A 9,366-nucleotide genomic window follows, 5' to 3' on the forward strand; every position below is an offset into this window, starting at 1 on the left:
TCGACTATTGTGATGAAATTCTCTACTTGTGAAGTTTGATGCATACGGCATCGTAGGTGCGTGTGTGTGTACATTTGTAAAACAACCCTCGTTACTCGTCGCATACACCAGACGCTCAGCGTTTGGTCTACCACCAAAATTTTTCGAACTTTCTGCTTGTTCATGCATGCGCATGCAACTTCTGTTTGCGTCAGCCACTGGTGTAGAATATTCTCGTTGCCCTATGTCGTTCGGCATTGTATGATTACAAAGCATTTCGTTCGACGCCGCGCTCTGCCACAAATCGTTGTGCACAGAAGCGAATGCGTTGCCTGTTGCCCGATCAACTTGCGTAGGCAGCGTATGTGTGTTTGCACCGAAATTCAAACATCGGTTCGTAACTGCCATCTTCGTTTGTATGTGGTTTTGTGGCCGCTCGCCACACAAAGATACACACGCGCTGCTTGTTGCGCTGCCACTTTGCATAGGTAGCAAATTCGTAGACGGAGCACTCCAATAGCGTCTACTGGTTTCATTAGCCGATTGAGCAGATCTACTCATGCCACCCAGTTCGCTAGGAATCGAATGCACCGGGTACACAACTGAACTACCATATGACGTCGGTAGCATAACGTCAGTTTCTGCACCCCAATGTACACGTCGCACTGGTTCCCGATGTGATGATGCCATAACCGATGCACCATACATCGTCGTCGGAATACACTGCGATAACGTCGAGCTGATCTTCACTGGCGAAGATTGGCTAAGTGGCACACTTGCCACTTCCTCTTCAGCACTCATCGTTTCTCTAGAAACGTTTTTATTTTCACTCGCTTGCCTTAGCATGCTTTCTGCGCTGGCGTAGCGCTCTTCCGCGAAATGTTCACACAAACGCGCAACAAGTTTCGTTTTTTTGCCGCTGCAAGGCAAACTCAATTCGCGTAACTTGCGTTTTAGTTTATCTACCTTCCACGCACTAAAATTTACGGAGTTCATTTCACTTCTGACTTTTGTCAGGTAAACCGAGTTTTATTTAATAATAATATTAATACAAAGTAAAAAATGTTTGTCAGGTTAAATTACAAGCTTTGCTCGTATGACCGGCGCGCTCCGCGGTTGCTACAATACTCCTCGATTACGACTGTCGCTTGTTGACAGCTCGCCGGTAGGTGTTGCCATCTTATGTTAGAGGGGAGGGCGCTGCCATATCAGTTGACACACTTAAATAAAAAATTTAAAAAAAGACCTCATTAAACTTTGATTTCAAATTTGCATAAAAACTTCAATATAATCGCTGGTTATGCCGTTTTAACAGCTCTCGCCATTGCGGAGATAAGACGGCGAAGAAAAGTAGTACATATTCGCAAAAACAAGCATTTGAGAGAGTGGTCACGTATCTTCGACAAGCCGGAGCGACTGTAAGCCACATATTTCATTTAATTCTTTAAACTTTTATTAAAAACAGACCCAAATTCCGGTTTCTGGAGTCATTCAGAATAGACAAAGAAATGTTTGAAACTATTTTAAATAAAATTTCACCGTTTATGAAGCATCCGCAAATACGAAAGTCAATACAACTAGGTGCAGTGCTTCGTTTTCTTGCAACCGGTTCATATCAGTTAGGCGTAGCAAAGACCATGACATTAACATTGGCAGAAGCGCTTTCTCAAAGGTTTTGCACAACGTTGTTAATCACATGGAAGAGCAACTTTGTTATGAATACAATTACAAATGAGGCCGAATGAGATCGCAAAATCCAAGGAGTACTTTTACGAAAAATTTTCTTTGCCTGGCGTTATTGCCTGTGTTGACGGTACACACGTCAAAATACTAAAGCCAGTTGTGGATGAATCAGTATTTTTAAACCGAAAAGGATACTACAGTTTGCATACAATGATAGTTCGTATTCTAACAATTTACTCGCTTCATCCTATACTAAAATCTTTGGCTTGTAGGCCTGCAACTACAATATGGAGATCTTAGCAATTGATAGCACACATCCCGGTTCTTGTCACGATTCCTTTATTTGGAAAAGCAGTGAAGCCAGAGAATATTTTTCAAGGCTAAATATACCAAATAGTTTTGTTTTGGCCGATTCAGCTTATACCCTGGAGAATTTCGTATTGACACCATACAGGTCCCCTCAAAACGGATCTACGCAACATATTTTTAACAAACGCCACGCAGCAGCTCGAAACATTGTGGAGCGCACCATTGGATTACTAAAAAGCCGATTTCGATGTTTACAAGGCACGTTGCAGTATAACCCCAGGTTCGTTTGCAAATTAATAAACGTGTGTTGTGCTTTGCACAATATGTGTCGCAGACGAAATATACAGATCCCCGGTGAGAGCGAAAATTCACTTGAGCCAATAAACATTGAAACTCAGGATGAGGTAGATGCAGATGCAATGATTGCAGATGGCAATAGTTCTGCAATAAGAGACGCCATTGCGTCTTCATTGATTTAGGTTATTTATTTTTCAATCTGATATTATAAAATTTTGTAAAATTGTAAACGGATTCTGCGGTTTTATGCATATAACAAGTGCAGTTTCTAAAATAGAGCGTTAATTTTTTAATTTTGTTTGCAAACGGTCATGCTCATTTTATTCTACAAGAAATTCCCTTTAATATAGGTGTCATTGGAAAGGTATTTCCTCGCCCTTTTTTTTCTTTGCTAATAAACTCATTCAAAGCATGGAAGAGAAAGGTATGATGAACGAACGTCATTCAAAGTTGAATTAAGATGTGCTGGTATTCGACAAAACAAGATGGGACACGAATGACGTTTTTTTGGCCAGAAATAAAAAGTGTGAAAGTACTTTTCTACTGAGATCCCATAAGTCTAAATCAGAACATTTTTGGCCCAGTTATTCAAGTTTTTCGTAAACCAATCTTTGAAAAAAGTAAAAAAACAGCATCAAAAATCTAATTTTTACGGTTCCGTTGAAAAGATCTTTAAATATTTTTATGCAGATTTTTTAAGCTTAATCTAATTTGTCATCTGAGGGGACTTTTTCCAAAAATTTCTTTAAAAAACTAGTTTTATTCATAAAAAACTTCAGTTTTGGAGGTACTTTCAAATCGGTCCAGCTCGCTTAAATCTTAATATTTTTCCGAGGTATTTTGGTGTATGTCTTAGACTATAATATATTTTGTAATCCCGGCGGAAAAACCGCAACTTTTTTTGGTGATGCAGTCTAATATATACATATATATAGTCGCTCTGGAATTTCATTTATTTGTTTAAGAGATATATGAAATTTGATATTGCTCACATATGTTAAATACACATAAAAAACTATTGAAATTTGTTTTTTAGTATTTGAAGAACTTCCTCTTGAATTTCATTTTGCCTTTCAATATTCCTATTGAGCTGCTTCAAGTTCTCGGCCACACACTCCAAGACCTCATTTTGGGTTCTAAATCATCCGGCATCGTACGTCGCCTTCGTTTTGGCTTCGGGGGAGATTCACCCTCTTCTGCGTCTGGTACGCTAAAATTTTTTTCATTTTGGCTGCTTTACATCGCTGCATTGGCAGAAACCAAAGGTTTTGCTACCTTTCATTCCCTCTGCCATCGAATACAGACCACAAAACGAGCCATTTCTTCTTCCACTGCAGTTGATGGCAGCTGCGCAAAGGGACCACCACCTGTTGCAGTTGTTTCCTTTTTGTTATGTGCAAGCTTTTTGCGAATTGTACTTTTCCAATCAATCCCTACCTATACGAAATGAAAATTAGTAAACAAATACAACAATGCAAGTAATATACACTACTTTTTTCCATCCAGCTACATCTTTAATTGGCGGGCCAGCACTATTGAGAGAGGAGACAACATTCACCCATTTTGCGTCCGCAGCGACTTTGTCACCTTTTATGGGACCTTTTGCCAAATCTACATTTTCAGGCATATTTACAATTAATAAAAATCTGTTCTAGTTGGCTGTTCTTATGTTTGCTCCTGAAATAAAAACGTTTAGATGCATTAAACTTAAAAAAATTTACAATAAATTCAACAAAAGCTTGTACTACATTTTGCTGGCCATAACTTTATATTTCTGCTAACAGCTGATTGACAAAAGTAAACAAGATGACAGGGTTACCTTGTATAAGTAAAACAATTTTTTCAAACCATAGAGTAGTGTTTGGTTTTATATTTTTGCATTACCAAATCAATTAAAAGTTTTGAATAATTGTACAAATTATTTATTATTATTTAGAAATGAAAAATGTAACTCCAAAAGATCTAAAAATAGCTTTGGCTTACTTAATTTGTTTACCATATTTGTTCCAAGGTATTGCACTTGTTTCTTAATAGAGATAGCAACCCTTTACGTTGGAAATTAGTTTCATTTCCATTTAATCATGTATAAATGTGAAAACCAAAACAGCTTTTTCTTAAATTCGATTTCATTGTATGGCCAAAAAGTACATTTAATTTTTAATTTGTTATTATGCATAAAAACTAAATTAAAAAGGAAAAAAAATAAAACGGAAACAATCTCAAGACATCAAATTTCTTAATACAAATGTTTTCCATCTATCATAATAATTAATGCACATTTTTGGATTACTTTTCGATTCGCTTGCATAAAAGCACTCGAATTGAAATCGAAAAATTTAGTCGATTTGTGAAGCTCACAACAGGTAGTCAAATCGAATTCGAAAAATTCACTCGAAATCGAAAACCGGAACAGGCCTGATACTTCCTCGCCTTGCTACACCTACGTGTCATGATTCAATTATTAAAGGTTTTGTAAGTAGCTTTTTTCTAAAATTTGGCACTCCCACCCACAGGGATGGTTTTTGGAAGCAGAAGAAAAAGGGGAAGAATTCAATCACACTTCCTAAAATGGGAGCTAAATTCTATAAAAACGTGTGGATAATAGTGAATGGTGGTATTTTAAAACAAAAACGAATTTGATTTAATTATTTAATTTAAACAAGCTTATTTACATCGAATATAACCCCCTATTGTTATTAAAAATAAATATTTCTATGTTTATACCAAACTTGCGTACGTCAGATGGCGCATAACTCGAGAATGGATGGTCCACTTTCAGCTTTTTTTTTGTTGTATTTGTTTGCCAGTTGATGGACATGAAGAAGCTATTTGTTTGCGGAAAATATGCAATATTTATTAAACAAAAAAACGGCAAATAAAAAAATTTGGAGCTTACGTTTCTTTCGCGGTTATGGCTCGATTGTTTCGAATTCTTTGATGTCGCACTTTTTATGTTCTGGGGAAAATATTCAACACTGGCTTGCACAGCCGCAGTTGGCGATTGGTGCCGGACGAACTCAGAGCACGCAGCTACTGAACGACTGAGATAGGGAACGTGATCTACATCGTCAAATGAGAAGTGGCGTAATGGGGCTTTCGCACGAGGCGATTTTTCAGGCAACTTTTGCGTTCAACTCCCGCCGGGTTGCACGAAAAAAAATTTGAATGACTAAAAATATCAAAATATAAAAAAATATTAAAATATTCGCCATAAAAAGGCGTTTGTATTGTTCAACTTTGCATTCTACTTTCAGCTAATCGCTTTCAATAAAGTTGGTCGCCAGCCAACATTCGCCTCGTGCGTACACCTTTTAAGTGTGCAATTACATCGCGCCATTGACTAAACCGAGCTGTCGTGTGACGATTGGGCCTATGGATGCGGTTTGGCAATGTTATATTGCGTCAAAATCTCATTCGGAGACACCAGGATTGTGTCGTGGAGTACAATACCTAAATACCTTCGTTGGCTCATTGAACGCTTTACTTTACAGCGACTTGGCAGAATCAAGAGGTCTCCACGAATATCGACAAATACATTTCGGCATTTAAGGGAATTTCGTCTCTTAACATTGAATTTCTGTAGTCCAACGATTCTCACCCATTTTGTCTTGTTGGCGCCAGCGAATGCAGAACAAACATTTCTTCAAATTTAAAAAGTAAAAATTTCACTACTAACAATTTAAAAATGTTCTTAAAACTTGCAAAGAAATTTGGAAAAGAAATATCACTGTGTTTGTTTTTAGGAGTAGGGTGGGAGTGTCATTGATAAAATTAGAGCGAGAGAAAGTTTTTCTTACAAAACCTTTCATTATTGAATCATGCCTACGTGTGATGTTTTTATTCACTCTATCCCATTGCTTTTGAGCTTGCTTCTGTTGCTCTCATGCTAACGGGATTCCTAGTTACTGCAGCTGTTACTCTGTTGTTAGCAGAACCCTTTTATGCTAGCTACCCTACAGGTTACTCGGTGGTTACCTCAAACCGTTCTGCCGGTTACCTGTCCGTTAGCAAAGGGTTACCGTCTTGGTTACCTTTTTGTTACCTCGACCTGGTGCGTCGGTTACCCGAGCGGTCACCTTTTTGTTACTCTGTTCATTTCAAGCAGTTACCTTTTTTTTAATCCTTCGTAAATAAAAACCAAAATTTCATTTTAATTTAATAATATTTATTTATTTAATGTCTTGAATCAAATCAGAACAGACATTTAAAAAATTTGTACTTAACAACAATAGTTAGTATTAATAATAAAAATAGAAATAAAAATACAGTAGATAATTAATAATACAAGGCAATAATATTAAAACATGTGTGTTGAATTAATTTGAGTTATTACATAGAAAATAATTTTGTTATTTGCGTTTGAAATAAATGTTTGGTACCAGAGAGGTCCAAATCTATTATATTCGGAATATAATTAAACTCAGCCAACGTTTTAGTAAGTGGCGCATTAGCACTGTAGACTGTCTTACAAAAGCCAACACGAAACACCTTAGTAGGACGAAAATTTCAATTAATTAAATTTATAAAAAAAATATATCTCTACAGCTAAAACTTTTTCAAAAATTTTGTTGATCTTCAATGACGAAAACATTGATGAAATTCTTGGGTACTTTTTATTAAGTCGTAAGGTGGAAAAGATTTATCCGTACGCATTTGCCCAACCTATAAAAAGATAAAAAAATTAATTCACCTTTCTGTATTCACAATGAATTTACAAAATACTAACCTGGATTTATGATCACCCAACGAAGTCAGCCACAGGGACCAGGACCACAGTGTCTGACTCTAAACAAGCAGCCAGTTCAGTCAAGCATTGCACTATGAAAATAGATACCACATATTGTAATGCGCAAATGTAGTTTTAAAAAATGCATTCCACTGCTATTTTCTGCATTCCACTGCAGTTCTGATAGCATACATTGTTTGCAAGGAATTTTAATGTTAACAGAGCAGCAAATGTTAAAAAGTAACCACTTCCACGGGTTGCAGAACAATAAAATAGTAGTTGCAAAACTACAAAATAAAACAATACCAGTAATTGAAATACATTTTCAAAGTAATAAATTTACAAAGTAAGATTTACAGACATACATACAAATATCGATGGTCACACATTGAAAGTCATAACTGACAATTTCTCCGAAATTGCCTTATTTACATAAAAAAAATTGCAAATTTTATTTTATTTTAAACGACGATATATGTGACCTGGTCTACGGAAAGGGGGCTTAGGTGTCAAAAAATCAATTTTCACTTTTTGGTTGATTCGGATGGAAGATGAGATGCTTTTTCACGTGGTGAAAAGCAGAAAATCCTAACTTGCTTAGAAGTGTACTAAAAATGTAGAGAAAGAAGAGTAAAAACACGACAAAATATAATTTATTGGTAATGAACAAAATACATTGAATTATAAGCTATAAAGACATGATTATACACTAGAAAAACGTATTATGGGCCAAAAATAATAATGCTGAGTAGTTTATGTATTTTTCTTTGTTGTCGTTTTCCTTGAGATCTTTTCATGANATAATCAACAGAAACAGTAAACGTCACTTCTTCAGTGTTACTTTTTTAAATGTTCCACACTAGCAACTTACACGATGAACTATAATAATATTCCGACCAACAACAACACTTACTGGACCAACAACAACACTTACTGGACGTCCGGCGCGGAGAACAATTAACGAGATAATGAGAAACTGACGAAACGAGTTGCTTACTTCTAACAGCTTTTTCACAGAAAACTAGTTTTCGCACGTAAGCTCCCTTTTCGTAGACCAGGTCACATATATATGTCCTTAAATCATACCCCGATGTGAATTAGCGTAAGTAGATTTTAGAAGTAATAAAAGCTATAACAGAAAATAGCAAATAAACTACTACTCCACTAATTCAAATGCATTTTAATTAATAAAAGTTGGAAAACATATTAAAAGTAGATATATATAGAAAAGTTACAACAAATTTCTATTTGTATTAAAAAAATATATTTACCTCGTTTTTCGCGCCTTTACGCTATAGCTATTCGCTGATGAAATCACCTGAATGGCACGCCAACACCTCAAATCAATCACAATTGTATTTCCTAGAAAAAAATCAAAAATAATGTTATATTAATAAATGTAAATAACGTTTTGAGAATATACATATATGTGGCGTTTTGGTAAAATAACTTATGTCTAGATAGGCCATTTTGTCTTATATATTTCATTGTGTAACCAGTAAATAAAGTTCCTGTTAATTTTTAAACCCTTTTTGCATTCTGTGTAACCGGTAAATTTTATTACCATCTCATAAGCTGGTTAGAAAGCATTGCCTCGTGAAATATGCTATACCAGAAGTTGCTTTATCAAAATGCCATAGATTTACATCGTCAACTTAATTCACAAATTCTTTAACCAAAAAATTTGTAATTTAAGAGGAAAAGCAAAAAACATTATAAAAAGAGTATCAAAAACAGGTAGGGCTTTTTAAAAAGTGGCATGTAACTGCTTTGTTTTTGGTACTAACACTTAAAAATTTTTAATGTGTATTTTAATACATCCCACCAAAATCTGTGAAAAACGTAGTTTCGAAAAAGTGTTGGTTAAGGCCTTTGTGAATTAAGGTAAAATATGTACATATGTGTTTTAGAGCGCGTGTGCGTGTGTTATGTACAAACATGTATACAATAATAATATTTACATGTTTTTAAGTAGTAAAATTTTATTTTTTATGTTAATCTAAAAATATAAATTAAATTAATTAAAAAGAAATGATTATAATTAGCATGTCGTAAGCATCGGAAAGTCGTAAAATATTTCACTGTAAAATAACGGTTACCAAGGTTGTAAAGGATTCGTAGAGTATAAACAGCTACTAATATATTATAGAAGTTTAAAAAAATTTGGCGTAGTTACACATCCTATAATTTCATTTTAACAGTTATTTTACATTGAAAATTTTAACGACTTTACGACATGGTCAATACCCATAATATTTTATTATATAATTCATCAAAAAAGAATAGTTGATGATACAAATTATAAATAATATATTTTATTATTAATAAATCTAGAATTAATAAATATATACATCTTAAAATATCGATATACA

The 9,366-nt window shown here is 34.9% G+C and overlaps 1 long non-coding RNA gene across 1 annotated transcript; it reads right to left on the reverse strand.

Moving 5' to 3' along the window:
* Positions 1–6,563: 6,563 nt before the first annotated feature.
* Positions 6,564–8,689, reverse strand: LOC108360720 (uncharacterized). The gene is made up of 3 exons (XR_001847172.1): positions 8,266–8,689; positions 6,995–7,281; positions 6,564–6,930 (listed from the first exon to the last, which is right to left on the reverse strand). It is a non-coding gene; the product is annotated as an uncharacterized LOC108360720 (long non-coding RNA).
* Between the last annotated feature and the right edge of the window lie 677 nt (positions 8,690–9,366).

The sequence above is a fragment of the Rhagoletis zephyria genome, unplaced genomic scaffold (genome assembly GCF_001687245.7).
Source record: "Rhagoletis zephyria isolate East Lansing unplaced genomic scaffold, Rhagoletis_zephyria_1.1 Rzeph_scaffold_00615, whole genome shotgun sequence".
In the NCBI taxonomy this organism is placed as follows: Eukaryota; Metazoa; Arthropoda; class Insecta; order Diptera; family Tephritidae; genus Rhagoletis; species Rhagoletis zephyria.